The sequence below is a fragment of the Cherax quadricarinatus genome, chromosome 2 (assembly GCF_038502225.1).
Source record: "Cherax quadricarinatus isolate ZL_2023a chromosome 2, ASM3850222v1, whole genome shotgun sequence".
Classification (NCBI taxonomy): domain Eukaryota; kingdom Metazoa; phylum Arthropoda; class Malacostraca; order Decapoda; family Parastacidae; genus Cherax; species Cherax quadricarinatus.
The window spans coordinates 11,342,384-11,357,383 of record NC_091293.1 but is presented as its reverse complement, the minus strand read 5'-3'; the positions used below and the strand labels follow the sequence as shown (position 1 = coordinate 11,357,383).

General features: G+C 44.4%; 1 protein-coding gene across 2 annotated transcripts in view; it reads left to right on the top strand.

Annotated features, from left to right (window-relative positions):
- Positions 1-15,000, top strand: part of LOC138853027 (estradiol 17-beta-dehydrogenase 2-like) — a 119,751-nt gene that overhangs the window by 14,869 nt on the left and 89,882 nt on the right. The window contains exon 2 of one of the 2 annotated variants that reach the window (XM_070087279.1): positions 5,329-5,402. The exons of the other annotated variant lie outside the window; for it this stretch is intronic. The gene's annotated coding sequence lies outside the window, so the exon portion shown is untranslated. The remainder of the gene's footprint in view (positions 1-5,328; positions 5,403-15,000) is intronic. 2 annotated transcript variants of the gene reach the window in all.

Genomic DNA, 15,000 nt, shown 5'->3' with positions numbered 1-15,000 from the left:
TCTGTGGGGGGCGGGTCTGTGTGGGGGCGGGTCAGTGTGTGGGCGGGTCTGTGTGGGGGGCGGGTCTGTGTGTGTGGCAGTTAGTTACCATTTTGTCCTAGCCACATGTCGATTATACACTAGGCCTGTTGTGTGTGTGTGTGTGTGTATGCGTGTGTTTGTGTGTATGCGTGTGTGTGTGTGTATGTGTGTGTATGTGTGTATGCGTGTGTATGTGTGTGTGTATGCATGCGTGTGTGTGTATGTGTGTGTGTGTGTATGTGTGTATGTGTGTGTGTGTATGTGTGTGTGTGTGTGGATGCGTGTGTGTGGATGCGTGTGTGTGTGTGCGTATGTGTGTGTATTTGTGTGTATATGTGTGTGTATGTGTGTGTATGAATATGTATATGTGTATGTGTGTGTATGTGTATGTACTCACCTAGTTGTACTCACCTAGTTGAGGTTGCAGGGGTCGAGTCCAAGCTCCTGGCCCCGCCTCTTCACTGGTCGCTACTAGGTCACTCTCCCTGAACCATGAGCTTTATCGTACCTCTGCTTAAAGCTATGTATGGATCCTGACTCCACTACATCGCTTCCCAAACTATTCCACTTCCTGACTACTCTGTGGCTGAAGAAAAACTTCCTAACATCCCTTTGATTCATCTGTGTCTTCAACTTCCAACTGTGTCCCCTTGTTACTGTGTCCAGTCTCTGGAACATCCTGTCTTTGTCCACCTTGTCAATTCCTCTCAGTATTTTGTAAGTCGTTATCATGTCCCCCCTATCTCTCCTGTCCTCCAGTGTCGTCAGGTTGATTTCCCTTAACCTTTCCTCATAGGACATACCTCTTAGCTCTGGGACTAGTCTTGTTGCAAACCTTTGCACTTTCTCTAGTTTCTTTACATGCTTGGCTAGGTGTGGGTTCCAAACTGGTGCCGCATACTCCAATATGGGCCTAACGTACACGGTGTACAGGGTCCTGAACGATTCCTTATTAAGATGTCGGAATGCTGTTCTGAGGTTTGCCAGGCGCCCATATGCTGCAGCAGTTATTTGGTTGATGTGCGCTTCAGGAGATGTGCCTGGTGTTATACTCACCCCAAGATCTTTTTCCTTGAGTGATGTTTGTAGTCTCTGACCCCCTAGACTGTACTCCATCTGCGGTCTTCTTTGCCCTTCCCCAATCCTCATGACTTTGCACTTGGTGGGATTGAACTCCAGGAGCCAGTTGCTGGACCAGGTCTGCAGCCTGTCCAGATCCCTTTGTATTTCTGCCTGGTCTTCGATCGAATGAACTCTTCTCATCAACTTCACGTCATTTGCAAACAGTGACACCTCGGAGTTTATTCCTTCCGTCATGTCGTTCACAAATACCAGAAACAGCACTGGTCCTAGGACTGACCCCTGTGGGACCCCGCTGGTCACAGGTGCCCACTCTGACACCTCGCCTCGTACCATTACTCGCTGCTGTCTTCCTGACAAGTATTCCCTGATCCATTGCAGTGCCTTCCCTGTTATTCCTGCTTGGTCCTCCAGTTTTTGCACTAATCTCTTGTGTGGTACTGTGTCAAACGCCTTCTTGCAGTCTAAGAAAATGCAATCCACCCACCCTTCTCTCTCTTGTCTCTTACTGCTGTCACCATGTCATAGAACTCCAGTAGGTTTGTGACACAGGATTTCCCGTCTCTGAAACCATGTTGTCTGCTGGTGATGAGATCATTCCTTTCTAGATGTTCCACCATTCTTCTCCTGACAATTTTTTCCATGATTTTGCATGCTATACATGTCAGTGACACTGGTCTGTAGTTTAGTGCTTCATGTCTGTCTCCTTTTTTAAAGATTGGTACCACATTTGCTGTCTTCCATGCCTCAGGCAATCTCCCTGTTTCGATAGATGTATTGAATATTGTTGTTAGGGGTACACATAGCGCCTCTGCTCCCTCTCTCAGGACCCATGGAGAGATGTTATCTGGCCCCATTGCCTTTGAGGTATCTAGCTCACTCAGAAGCCTCTTCACTTCTTCCTCGGTTGTGTGTACTGTGTCCAGCACATGGTGGTGTACCCCACCTCTCCGTCTTTCTGGAGCCCCTTCTGTCTCCTCTGTGAACACTTCTTTGAATCTCGTGTTGAGTTCCTCACATACTTCACTGTCATTTCTTGTTGTCTCTCCTCCTTCCTTCCTTAGCCTGATTACCTGGTCCTTGACGGTTGTTTTCTTCCTGATGTGGCTGTATAACAGCTTCAGGTCAGATTTGGCTTTTGCTGCTATGTCGTTTTCATATTGACGTTGGGCCTCCCTTCTTATCTGTGCATATTCGTTTCTGGCTCTACGACTGCTCTCCTTATTCTCCTGGGTCCTTTGCCTTCTATATTTCTTCCATTCCCTAGCACACTTGGTTTTTGCCCCCTTGCATCTTTGAGTGAACCATGGGCTCATCCCGGCTTTTTCATTATTCCTGTTACCCTTGGGTACAAACCTCTCCTCAGCCTCCTTGCACATTGTGACTACATATTACATCATCTCATTAACTGGTTTCCCTGCCAGTTCTCTGTCCCACTGAACCTCATTCAGGAAGTTCCTCATTCCTGTGTAGTCCCCTTTCCTGTAGTTTGGTTTCATTCGTCTTGGCCTTCCTGCTTCCCCCTCCACTTGTAGCTCTACTGTGTATTCGAAGCTCAAAACCACATGATCGCTGGCCCCAAGGGGTCTTTCATATGTGATGTCCTCAATATCTGCACTACTCAAGGTGAATACTAAGTCCAGTCTTGCTGGTTCATCCTCTCCTCTCTCTCTTGTAGTGTCCCTTACGTGTTGGTACATGAAGTTTTCCAGTACCACCTCCATCATCTTAGCCCTCCATGTATCTTGGCCCCCATGTGGCTCCAAGTTCTCCCATTCGATCTCCTTGTGGTTAAAGTCGCCCATGATCAGGAGCTTTGCCCTGCATGTATGAACTCTTCTGGCCACTGCAGCCAGTGTGTCAACCATCGCTCTATTGCTCTCGTCATACTCTTGCCTTGGACTCCTGCTGTTCTGTGGTGGGTTATACATCACTGCAATTATCACCTTGGGACCTCCAGAGTGAAGCGTTCCCGCTATGCAATCACTTTCTTCTCCGCTGTCTCCTCTCTCCAGCTCATCAAAATTCCATCGGTGTTTGATCAGCAATGCCACTCCTCCCCCCCCCTGTTCCTTCTGTCTTTCCTCAGGATCTGGTATCCCGTTGGGAAGATGGCATCTGTTATCATACCTGTAAGCTTGGTTTCTGTGATTGCTATGATGTCTGGTGATGCCTCTTTGACTCTTTCGTATCACTCCTCCCACTTGTTTGTTATTCCATCAGCTTTTGTGTACCATACCTTCAGTTTCCTTTCCAACACTGTGGTTTGGGGGGCCTGTGGGGGTGGGAGACCTGGTAGCATACTGTGGGATTCTATGGTTGGGGGTTGGGTGGAAGCTGTGGGTATGGATTGTATTGTGTGTTGGGATGGTGTGATAGGTTGTGGGGTTCTGAGGATAGTTGTGTGTGTGCTTGCTCTTGCTGCTCTGTTCTGCTCTGATTGACCTCTGCTGGTTCCATCCTTGTCTCCTTTCCTAGCTCCTTTCGCTTTTTTGTCCTCTCCCTCAGCTGCTGTCTCTCTTTTTGTGTTCTGTCTCTGTCTAGGAACACCTTCTTGTACTCTTCCGAGCTTCTCAACCGTGGTTTTTCTTGGAGGATCCTGTTCCGCACTGTTTCTGTCCTGAGAATCAGCTTGATCGGTCGGTTTCTCCCCTTCAAGTACCCCCCTATTCTCTGAAAATTTACATTCTCGTCCATGTCTTCTCCCCCTATTTCCGTGATGATTTTCTCAATCTCCTTTCTTTCTTCCTGCCGTCTTTCAGTGTGTGTCCTTTCCTCTCTCTCCCGAAGCCCATGGATAAACACTGATTTTGCCCTTTCCTCCTCCCATTGCCTCTCCCTCTGTGACTCTGGTTCCTGTCTGTATGTGGTCATTTTCTCCCTTGATTTTTCCTGTGGCTCTTGGTAGCATGGTTGTGCCTCAGCATTCGACCTATCTCCCTCTCCATCTGCACCCATCTGCTCTTCCCTTCCACTCCCTGGCCCTTCTTTGCAGGCTGATAGGACCTTAGCATATTTCATATCTCCTTCCTTCCTGTTCAGCCTCTCAGCTTCGTATGGTGTGTCTTCTCTGGTCACTACCCCTGAGACTTGCTTCAGCCTGTTTACCTCAAATTCTAGGACCTTTACCCTGGCTACTGCAGTTTCGACTTGGGCCTCCCAATTCTTCGTCTCCTTCTCCAACCTCTTTTCCCATTTCACAGAGAGCTCTTTCTCCATTTTTTCAGAAAGCTCTCCTAATTTTCTCTCCCATTCTTGCTCTATCCTTTTCCACTGCTCCTCCATCCATTCCTCCCTACCAGTACCATTATCATCTGATCCCTGATTCCTGCGAGTCCCAACCATTTTTTTTTTCTTTTTTTCTTTTTTTTTTCTTTTTTTTTTAGTAAAAGAGAAAGTGAAAAAGAAAAAGGGGGAGAGAGTGAGAGAGAGGGAGAAAGAGAGAGAAGGGGAGGGTAGGAGGGGAAAAGGGGGAGAAAGTGAGAGAGAGAGGGAAAAGGTAAGAGAGAGGGGGAGTGACAAGGGAAGAGAGGGAGAGAGAGAGAAGAGGAAGAGAGAGAGAAAGAGAGGAAGAGAGAGAGGGGGAGAGAGAGAGAGGGGGAGAGAGGGAGAGGGAGAGAGAGGAAGAGAGAGGAAGAGAGAAATAGTGAGAGGAAGAGAGAGAGGAAGAGAGAGAGGAAGAGGGAGAGGAAGAGAGGATGAGAGAAAGGGGAAAAAGAGAGAGAGAGAGAGAGAGAGAGAGAGAGAGAGAGAGAGAGAGAGAGAGAGAGAGAGAGAGGAAGAGAGAGGAGAGGAGAGGGAGAGAGGTGGGGGGGGAAGGAAGGGTTAGAGGGTCACTTCACAGGAAGGTGTGAAATCCTGTATATGGGTGTGTGTGTGTGTGTGTTTGTTTGTGTGTGTGTGTGTGTGTGTGTGTGTGTGTGTGTGTGTGTGTGTGTGTGTGTGTGTGTGTGTGTGTGTGTGTGTGCCCCCACTTCTAAGTATTCATACTGCTAATAGATATCAGTAGTAATACCCGTATTTCTAAAACTACCAACAGTGATTCTAGCACTTATCACTTCTACTTATAAAACACAGAAAGTAATTAGGTTGTAAAATTTAGCTTGTCTCAGCTTCTAGGAGTGTCTGACGTCACCCTCACTAGGCTTCCCCTCGCTAGGCTGCTCCTCTCTAGTCAACCCTATCTTCACCTTATCTATGCTATTTCTGCTCTAATTCTGGTAATAGCTTGCAGGAGTGAGTGACCAGTATCTAACAGTGACTAAGGCCAGGATTCAGAACCCCCAAAACAACCCCAACAGGTGAGTGATACTTAAGCTGGCAGTGATGCCATGACAAGTTGCCAGATGCTGATGACGTAGTCGTCGTACACACACCTTCTATCACTATTTTGAAAATTCTTCACCTGTGATCTTTATAACCTTATATGCTCATGCATCCGGCGTCCCTCAATGTCACTTATGATAGAATACACTTCACTTATATTGGAATACACTTCACATTCGGTGTTACACTTTATATGTATAATGTCACACAACTGTTGTGACGTCACTTTCAGCAGGCCTACTGCCACCTTCCCTTGTTATATATTATATTTTTCCTTTCTACTTTTGCTTATTAACTTTTTCACTCTCACTGTATGGTGCCCCACATTTCACTTGTTATCCAATCTCTCGAAATTCTTGAACACCCGCTTCCACACTCACTTGAATCTTTGTATACAGTATTTGAATCTGTGTAGCAACAGAAGCCTACTAGCCACTAACGGTTTGACACTTTGAAATATTAAAGATTTCAGGCTTCCTCTCGACTTTTTTTAACTAATAACTCTGGTTATCACTCGTAGGATTGTTCACTGACGTTGTCACTACCACTTATTACTGCTAGCAGTTACTGCACGACTTAAAAACCACTAAAGTTCTCGGAGCCTTGTGACCCACGTCTGCTGACTGACTGTGTGTGTGTGTGTGTTTGTGTGTATGTGTGTGTGTATGTGAGTATGTGTGTGTGTGTATGTGTGTGTGTTTACTAGCTTGTCGTTCTTTGAAAAAGAGAGGGGGGGGTCACGTTAACACACTGTTGTTATTGTTCTTGGTTCACCGGTACTCTCCCGGCCCGGATCTTTGTTGTTCTTGGTTCACCGGTACTCTCCCGGCCCGGATCTTTGTTGTTCTTGGTTCACCGGTACTCTCCCGGCCCGGATCTTTGTTGTTCTTGGTTCACCGGTACTCTCCCGGCCCGGATCTTTGATGTTCTTGGTTCACCGGTACTCTCCCGGCCCGTATCTTTGTTGTTCTTGGTTCACCGGTACTCTCCCGGCCCGGTGTGTGTGTATGTGTGTGTGTGTGTGTGTGTGTGTGTGTGTGTGTACTCACCTAGCTGAAGTTGCAGGGGTCGAGTCCAAGCTCCTGGCCCCGCCTCTTCACTGGTCGCTACTAGGTCACTCTCCCTGAACCGTGAGCTTTATCATACCTCTGTTTAAAGCTATGTATAGATCCTGCCTCCTCTACATCGCTTCCCAAACTATTCCACTTCCTGACTACTCTGTGGCTGAAGAAATACTTCCTAACATCCCTGTGATTCATCTGTGTCTTCAACTTCCAACTGTGCCCCCTTGTTGCTATGTCCCATCTCTGGAACATCCTGTCTTTGTCCACCTTGTCAATTTCTCTCAATATTTTGTATGTCGTTATCATGTCCCCCCTATCTCTCCTGTCCTCCAGTGTCGTCAGGTTGATTTCCCTTAACCTCTCCTCGTAGGACATACCTCTTAGCTCTGGGACTAGTCTAGTTGCAAACCTTGCACTTTCTCTAGTTTCTTTACGTGCTTTGCTAGGTGTGGGTTCCAAACTGGTGCCGCATACTCCAATATGGGCCTAACGTACACGGTGTACAGGGTCCTGAACGATTCCTTATTAAGATGTCGGAATGCTGTTCTGAGGTTTGCAAGGCGCCCATATGCTGCAGCAGTTATTTGGTTGATGTGCACTTCAGGAGATGTGCCTGGTGTTATACTCACCCCAAGATCTTTTTCCTTGAGTGAGGTTTGTAGTCTCTGGCCCCCTAGACTGTACTCCGTCTGCGGTCTTCTTTGCCCTTCCCCAATCTTCATGACTTTGCGCTTGGTGGGGTTGAACTCCAGTAGCCAATTGCTGGTCCAGGTCTGCAGCCTGTCCAGATCCCTTTGTAGTTCTGCCTGGTCTTCGATCGAATGAATTCTTCTCATCAACTTCACGTCATCTGCAAACATTGACACCTCGGAGTCTATTCCTTCCGCCATGTCGTTCACAAATGCCAGAGACAGCACTGGTCCTAGGACTGACCCCTGTGGGACCCCGCTGGTCACAGGTGCCCACACTGACACCTCGCCCCATGCCATGACTCGCTGCTGTCTTCCTGACAAGTTTTCCCTGATCCATTGTAGTGCCTTCCCTGTTATCCCTGCTTGGTCCTCCAGTTTTTGCAGTAATCTCTTGTGTGGAACTGTGTCAAACGCCTTCTTGCAGTCCAAGAAAATGCAATCCACCCATCCCTCTCTCTCTTGTCTTACTGCTGTCACCATGTCATAGAGCTTCAGTATGTTTGTGACACAGGATTTCCCGTCCCTGAAACCATGTTGGCTGCTGTTGATGAGATCATTCTTTTCTAGGTGTTCCACCACTCTTCTCCTGTGTGTGTGTGTGTGTGTGTGTGTGTGCGCGCGCAAGCACTGACAGAATATTCTCACACAACCATTCATAATTACGTTCATGCTTCAACGTTTCCCGGTGATGCTGTCGCCTCGCTGCCAGGTGTGTGACGGAATGGGTCTTAATTTGCTTATTTGGGGTAATACAATTCTTTGTATGGTTTTATATAACCTAGTCTCGCACAGTGCTAGGTTTCATAGCTGGAAACCTCGGCTAGAGAACACCAGACAGCATATTAACTCTTTATAATGCTAGATAACATCTGGAATATGCCGCCCGGTTATGAGCTCCAGAATATTAGAGAAAAGACAAAGATAAACCTGGAGAGGGCAGAGAGAAGTGCTACCAAGCTTGTTCCATCACTAGAGAGGGTACAGACTAGTGCTTCCAAGCTTGTTCCATCACTAGAGAGGGTACAGACTAGTGCTACCAAGCTTGTTCCATCACTAGAGAGGGTACAGACTAGTGCTTCCAAGCTTGTTCCATCACTAGAGAGGGTACAGTCTAGTGCTTCCAAGCTTGTTCCATCACTAGAGAGGGTACAGACTAGTGCTACCAAGCTTGTTCCATCACTAGAGGGTACAGACAAGCCTTCTAGGATCGTACCATCACTTAGAAATAAACCTTAAAAGTCTCAAAGACTCAATCTTTTCTCTCTTAAGAAACAGATATTACAAAATCTCATTCAGACCTTAAAGATACAAAATGGTTTTAATACACTCATACACGAAGACCTATTTATAGTGTTGAACTGAGTCCGTAAATCGAAACACTGAAATGAAACTGCGAGGCAGAAGTTGCAATAATTTTCATGCAATCGGAATTACAGCAGAGTGGAACAAACTACCCGCAGATAACTATAAGAGTGACAATGTAGTATTTAAAGAACCAAATGGACACGGACTGTGCAATTTAGAATTCAATTAGACACTAAGTTGGGCGGAAATGAAGTCAAACGGTTTACTGATGTTCGTTCAGTATGAGATGACCTCGAGACAACCAGAGTAGTAGTAGTAGCAATAGACAACCAGAGTAGTAGTAGTAGCAATAGTAGAAATAATAGTAGAAGCAGGAGGAAAAAGGAAGTAGATGAAGTAGAATATTTATGTAGCTGGTGAGGTTTGTTGGTTTGCTGGTTGTTATGGTTATAAGTCGTCTTGTACACTAACGTCAGGAATACGTTAAGCCTTAAAATAGAGATTCAAGTAAATATACACACTGGGAGGTACAGTTCTTACGGTGTATATATATACAGTGATACATACACCTCTTGGTGTATACACACAGAGGAATACACTTCTCAGTGTCTACACACAGAGGTGTACACACCTCTTGGTGTATAAACACAGAGGTACACACTTCTCAGTGTCTACACACAGATTCTCACCTCTCGGTGTATACACAGAGAAGTACACACCTCTCGGTGTAGTGGATTAGCCTAGAAAGTGACGTAGTGGAGGCGGGAACCATACATAGTTTTAAGACGAGGTTTGATAAAGCTCATGGAGCAGGAACAGAGAGGACCCAGTAGCAACCAGTGAAGAGGCGGGGCCAGGAGCTAGGACTCGACCCCTGCAACCACAAATAGGTGAGCACAAATAGGTGAGTACACAGAGAGGTACACAGATCTCGGTGTTCATAACACAGCTCCAGAACACTTTCAACGCACCGCTGAAGACGAAGACAAGGTCACTCAACCCTAACAGTTCCCCCACTCGTCCGATTCTCTTCATCCACCGGGACTAACGGCCTCAGTTTTAGACACTTTCCTCTTCTACTCTAAGTGAACGCTAAACCCGCATGGATCGTTCAAGGTAAAAGAGTGGAGGAGGCTCGGTCCTTCGTTCTTCAATAACGAAGCTGTAATGCTACGTATCTGTGCTCATAACTTTATTAATATTATTATTATTATTATTATTATTATTATTATTATTATTATTATTATTATTATTATTATTATTATTACTATTTATTATTATTATCATTATTATTATTATCAATGAAATCGCTAAATCCTCTCGGGAGGGATGTGTACAGGGATGTGCAAAACATTAGGGGTGAGCAAAGGGTAAGGGGTGCGCTAAGGGGTAGGGGGGAGTTACTGGAGATTGGGATTAGTGCAGGATTAAAATTGAAATCAATGTTGATACAAAAGGTTAATTACTGTAAAAAAAAAGGTCAAAGAGAGAGAGTTTGCGTCAGATATGAGACCTTCATTGAGGAGGCAGGTTTGTTACGCAGGATTTCCCTTCCCTGAAGCCGTGCTGGTTGTCGTGAATACGCTCATTCCTTCCTTTCTAGGTGCTTCACCACTCTTCCTGATGATCTCCATAACTTTCCATACTATACATGTCAGTGGCACTGGTCTGTAGTTCAGTGCTGTCTGTCTGTCTCCTTTCTTATAAATTGGTACTACATTTCCTGTCTTTCACACCTCAGGTAGTTGTCCTGTGTTGATAGACTTGTTGAAGATTGTTGTTAGCGGCACACACAATGCCTCTGTTCTCTCTCTCTCAGGACCCAGGGAGATATATTGTCTGGGCCCACCGCCTTCGAGGTATCTAGTTCACATAGTTTCTTCACCCCCCACCCACCCCCTGTTGTGTGTATTGTGTCCAACACTTGCTAGTGCACTCTTCCATCATGGGTTGCTGATAACCTTCTGTCTCTGAGAATACCTGCCTGAATCTTGTGCTGGGTTCTTCACAGTTTTCCTGGTCATTTCTTGTGAGCTTCCTTGTTCATCTTCATTACCTGGTCTTTGTTGTTTTTCTTCTAAGGTGGTTATATAACAACTTTGGGTCAGATTTGGCTTTCCATGCTATGCCGTTCTCTAATTGCCGCTGGGCCCCTCTCCTTATCCATGTACATTCATTTTTGGCTCTTTGACTCAACGCGTTTTTTTTTTTTAAATTATTCGCCTTATATGCTTTTTCCATGTCCTAACACACCTCCAGGTGAAACATGGCCTCACTCTGGTCTTCCCGTTGTGTCTGTTGCCCCTTGGCACGAACTTCTCTGCCTCCTGCACTTTATGGTCACTTTCCACTGCTAACTCTGTAAGATATCTGAAACTCAGGGCCTTGTAATTACTATTACTGGGGAATCTTTCATATGTATTTTACCCTTATGTAGGAACCACTCAGGGTGAATATAAGTTTCTGCTTTGCTGGTTCATTGTGTGTGTGTGTGTGTGTGTGTGTGTGTGTGTGTGTGTGTGTGTGTGTGTGTGTGTGTGTGTGTGTGTGTGTGTGTGTGTACGTGTACGTTGTGCGCATCCGTGGGTGTGTGTGTACATATCTGTCTGTTTTTCTGCTAGTGTGTAGTTTCATCTAGACGGGACCATGACAGAGAGAGAGAGAGTTCAGGTTGATTTATCTCTTATTACCAGATAACGATGACCTTGACGTAGTAACGTTACATTAGACGTTACACAAGCGTTACACACGTGAAACACAGGTGTAAAATGTGTGTTCTCAAATTGTTCATCTGGTACCACTGTTGTACCACAGTGTTCTGATTGTTCAACTGGTGCCTCTATGCTATACCAATGTTTTCCATTTATTCATCTGGTACCACTGTTGCACCACAGTATTTACTAATTGTTCTGGCATCACTAATTGTTCCTTGTGCAAAAGTATTCCGTGATTCACTCATCTGGCACCATTACGTTGTACCAGAACATTTTGTAGTTGTTGTTCAGGCACCCCTCTGTTAGAGCAGTGTTCTGGCACTGTTCTTCATGCACCGTTCTGTTAGACCAGTGTTCTGGCACTGTTCGTCATGCACTTCTATTTGTACCAGTGTACACTGCACTTATCTCTCACCCCACAAGGTGGTTTTAGTGTGTTGATAATGTATCTAATACTCAAGTGTTTTGCTAGCATAGATTATTAGATGCTACCTCAGTCTATCTGATCAACTTACTGACTGTATCAGATACTAACTGACTGCATCAGATATTAACTGACTGTATCAGATACCGACTGTACACAAACACTGATCTCTGGCTGAAGGAGACTCGAACCTACGAACCTTGGAACAAGTTACGCAGTGCTTTACCAATCTACCCACACTGGACCAATACCTTGGAGTCCAGCTTGCGCTAGACTTTGATCCAAGGCAGCCAGCTATGATCTAAGGCAGCGCTTGGATCAAAGTCTAGCGCAAGCTGGACTCCAAGGTATTGGTCCAGTGTGGGTAGATTGGTAAAGCACTGCGTACCTTGTTCCAAGGTTCGTAGGTTCGAGTCTCCTTAAGCCAGAGATCAGTGTTTGTGTATATTTCACCTGCTCTTACGAATTCCTTGCATTGTTAATATCTCTAGTAAGGCTGGTGCATGCAGGGGATGAGATGAAAAGCTGTAAGCCTTCTCCCTGAAAGATATATATATATATATATATATATATATATATATATATATATATATATATATATATATATATATATATATATATATATATATATATATCTCAAATAAAAGACGTAATGAAACTTTCTAGGTAAGCACACCGAGAGATAAGCGCGTTTTAGTGTATTTACATCGAGAAATATCTGCCTCACATTATACTTACACTGAGAGACATGCCACTAAATATATATACTTGTGTTACACGTCAGATAATCCTTATCCTTTCAACGTCAAGAAACTCAGACAACGTGAAGGTGACCCAGTTACGAGAGTGGTCATTGACGGTTGACCCAGCTACGAGAGTGGTCATTGACGGGTGACCCAGTTGGTGAGAGGTCATTGGCAGTGACCAAGCAGCGGGCGAGAGAGGTTAGTGACTGTGACTCAGCTCTGAGGTGGAGGTCAGTGGCGGTCAGTGCCGGTAAGTAGGGCACATAGGATCAATGGGTTCATGAGTGGGTCTGCTCACAACTTCCTCATTGCCTCGTGTCTATTTGGCTGCTTCTCTCATCAAGGCCACACAATCAATACTCAGCTGATTCTTTCAGAGTACACGTAACTACGAGAATGTAACGATAACAAGTGCCGGTGTCGAACAAATCTTGTATGCACTCAATCGAACGAGACTAAATAATACGACCTTATCAATTACAGTGGTCTGTTGAGAGTATGGAACACAGGGTTGTTTTGTATATATATATATATATATATATATATATATATATATATATATATATATATATATATATATATATATATATATATATATATATATATATATATATATATATATAGGAATGATGGTAGACAGCAACCACCCAGGGAAGTACTACCGTCCTGCCAGATGACTGTGAAACAGAAACCTGTAACTGTTTTGCATGATGGTAGGATTGCTGGTGTCTTTTTCTGTCTCAAACACGCTAGATCACAGGGATATCTTGCTACTCCTACTTACACTTTGGTCACACTTCACAGACACGCACATGCATATATATATACATACATCTAGGTTTTTCTCCTTTTTCTACATAGCTCTTGTTCTTCTTTATTTCTTCTATTGTCAATGGGGAAGTGGAAAAGAATCTTTCCTCCGTAAGCCATGCGTGTCGTATGAGGCGACTAAAATGCCGGGAGCAATGGGCTAGTAACCCCTTCTCCTGTAGACATTTACTAAAAAAGAGAAGAAGAAAAACTTTATAAAACTGGGATGCTTAAATGTGCGTGGATGTAGTGCAGATGACAAGAAACAGATGATTGCTGATGTTATGAATGAAAAGAAGTTGGATGTCCTGGCCCTAAGCGAAACAAAGCTGAAGGGGGTAGGGGAGTTTCGGTGGGGGAAAATAAATGGGATTAAATCTCGAGTATCTGAGAGAGTTAGAGCAAAGGAAGGGGTAGCAGTAATGTTGAATGATCAGTTATGGAAGGAGAAAAGAGAATATGAATGTGTAAATGCAAGAATTATGTGGATTAAAGTAAAGGTTGGATGCGAGAAGTGGGTCATAATAAGCGTGTATGCACCTGGAGAAGAGAGGAATGCAGAGGAGAGAGAGAGATTTTGGGAGATGTTAAGTGAATGTATAGGAGCCTTTGAACCAAGTGAGAGAGTAATTGTGGTAGGGGACCTGAATGCTAAAGTAGGAGAAACTTTTAGAGAGGGTGTGGTAGGTAAGTTTGGGGTGCCAGGTGTAAATGATAATGAGAGCCCTTTGAACTTTGTATAGAAAGGGGTTTAGTTATAGGTAATACATATTTTTAGAAAAAGAGGATAAATAAGTATACAAGATATGATGTAGGGCGAAATGACAGTAGTTTGTTGGATTATGTATTGGTAGATAAAAGACTGTTGAGTAGACTTCAGGATGTACATGTTTATAGAGGGGCCACAGATATATCAGATCACTTTCTAGTTGTAGCTACACTGAGAGTAAAAGGTAGATGGGATACAAGGAGAATAGAAGCATCAGGGAAGAGAGAGGTGAAGGTCTATAAACTAAAAGAGGAGGCAGTTAGGGAAAGATATAAACAGCTATTGGAGGATAGATGGGCTAATGAGAGCATAGGCAATGGGGTCGAAGAGGTATGGGGTAGGTTTAAAAATGTAGTGTTAGAGTGTTCAGCAGAAGTTTGTGGTTACGGGAAAGTGGGTGCGGGAGGGAAGAGGAGCGATTGGTGGAATGATGATGTAAAGAGAGTAGTAAGGGAGAAAAAGTTAGCATATGAGAAGTTTTTACAAAGTAGAAGTGATGCAAGGAGGGAAGAGTATATGGAGAAAAAGAGAGAGGTTAAGAGAGTGGTGAAGCAATGTAAAAAGAGAGCAAATGAGAGAGTTGGTGAGATGTTATCAACAAATTTTGTTGAAAATAAGAAAAGGTTTGGAGTGAGATTAACAAGTTAGGAAGCCTAGAGAACAAATGGATTTGTCAGTTAAAAATAGGAGAGGAGAGTTATTAAATGGAGAGTTAGAGGTATTGGGAAGATGGAGGGAATATTTTGAGGAATTATTAAATGTTGATGAAGATAGGGAAGCTGTGATTTCGTGTAAAGGGCAAGGAGGAATAACATCTTGTAGGAGTGAGGAAGAGCCAGTTGTGAGTGTGGGGGAAGTTCGTGAGGCAGTAGGTAAAATGAAAGGGGGTAAGGCAGCCGGGATTGATGGGATAAAGATAGAAATGTTAAAGCAGGTGGGGATATAGTTTTGGAGTGGTTGGTGCAATTATTTAATAAATGTATGGAAGAGGGTAAGGTACCTAGGGATTGGCAGAGAGCATGCATAGTTCCTTTGTATAAAGGCAAAGG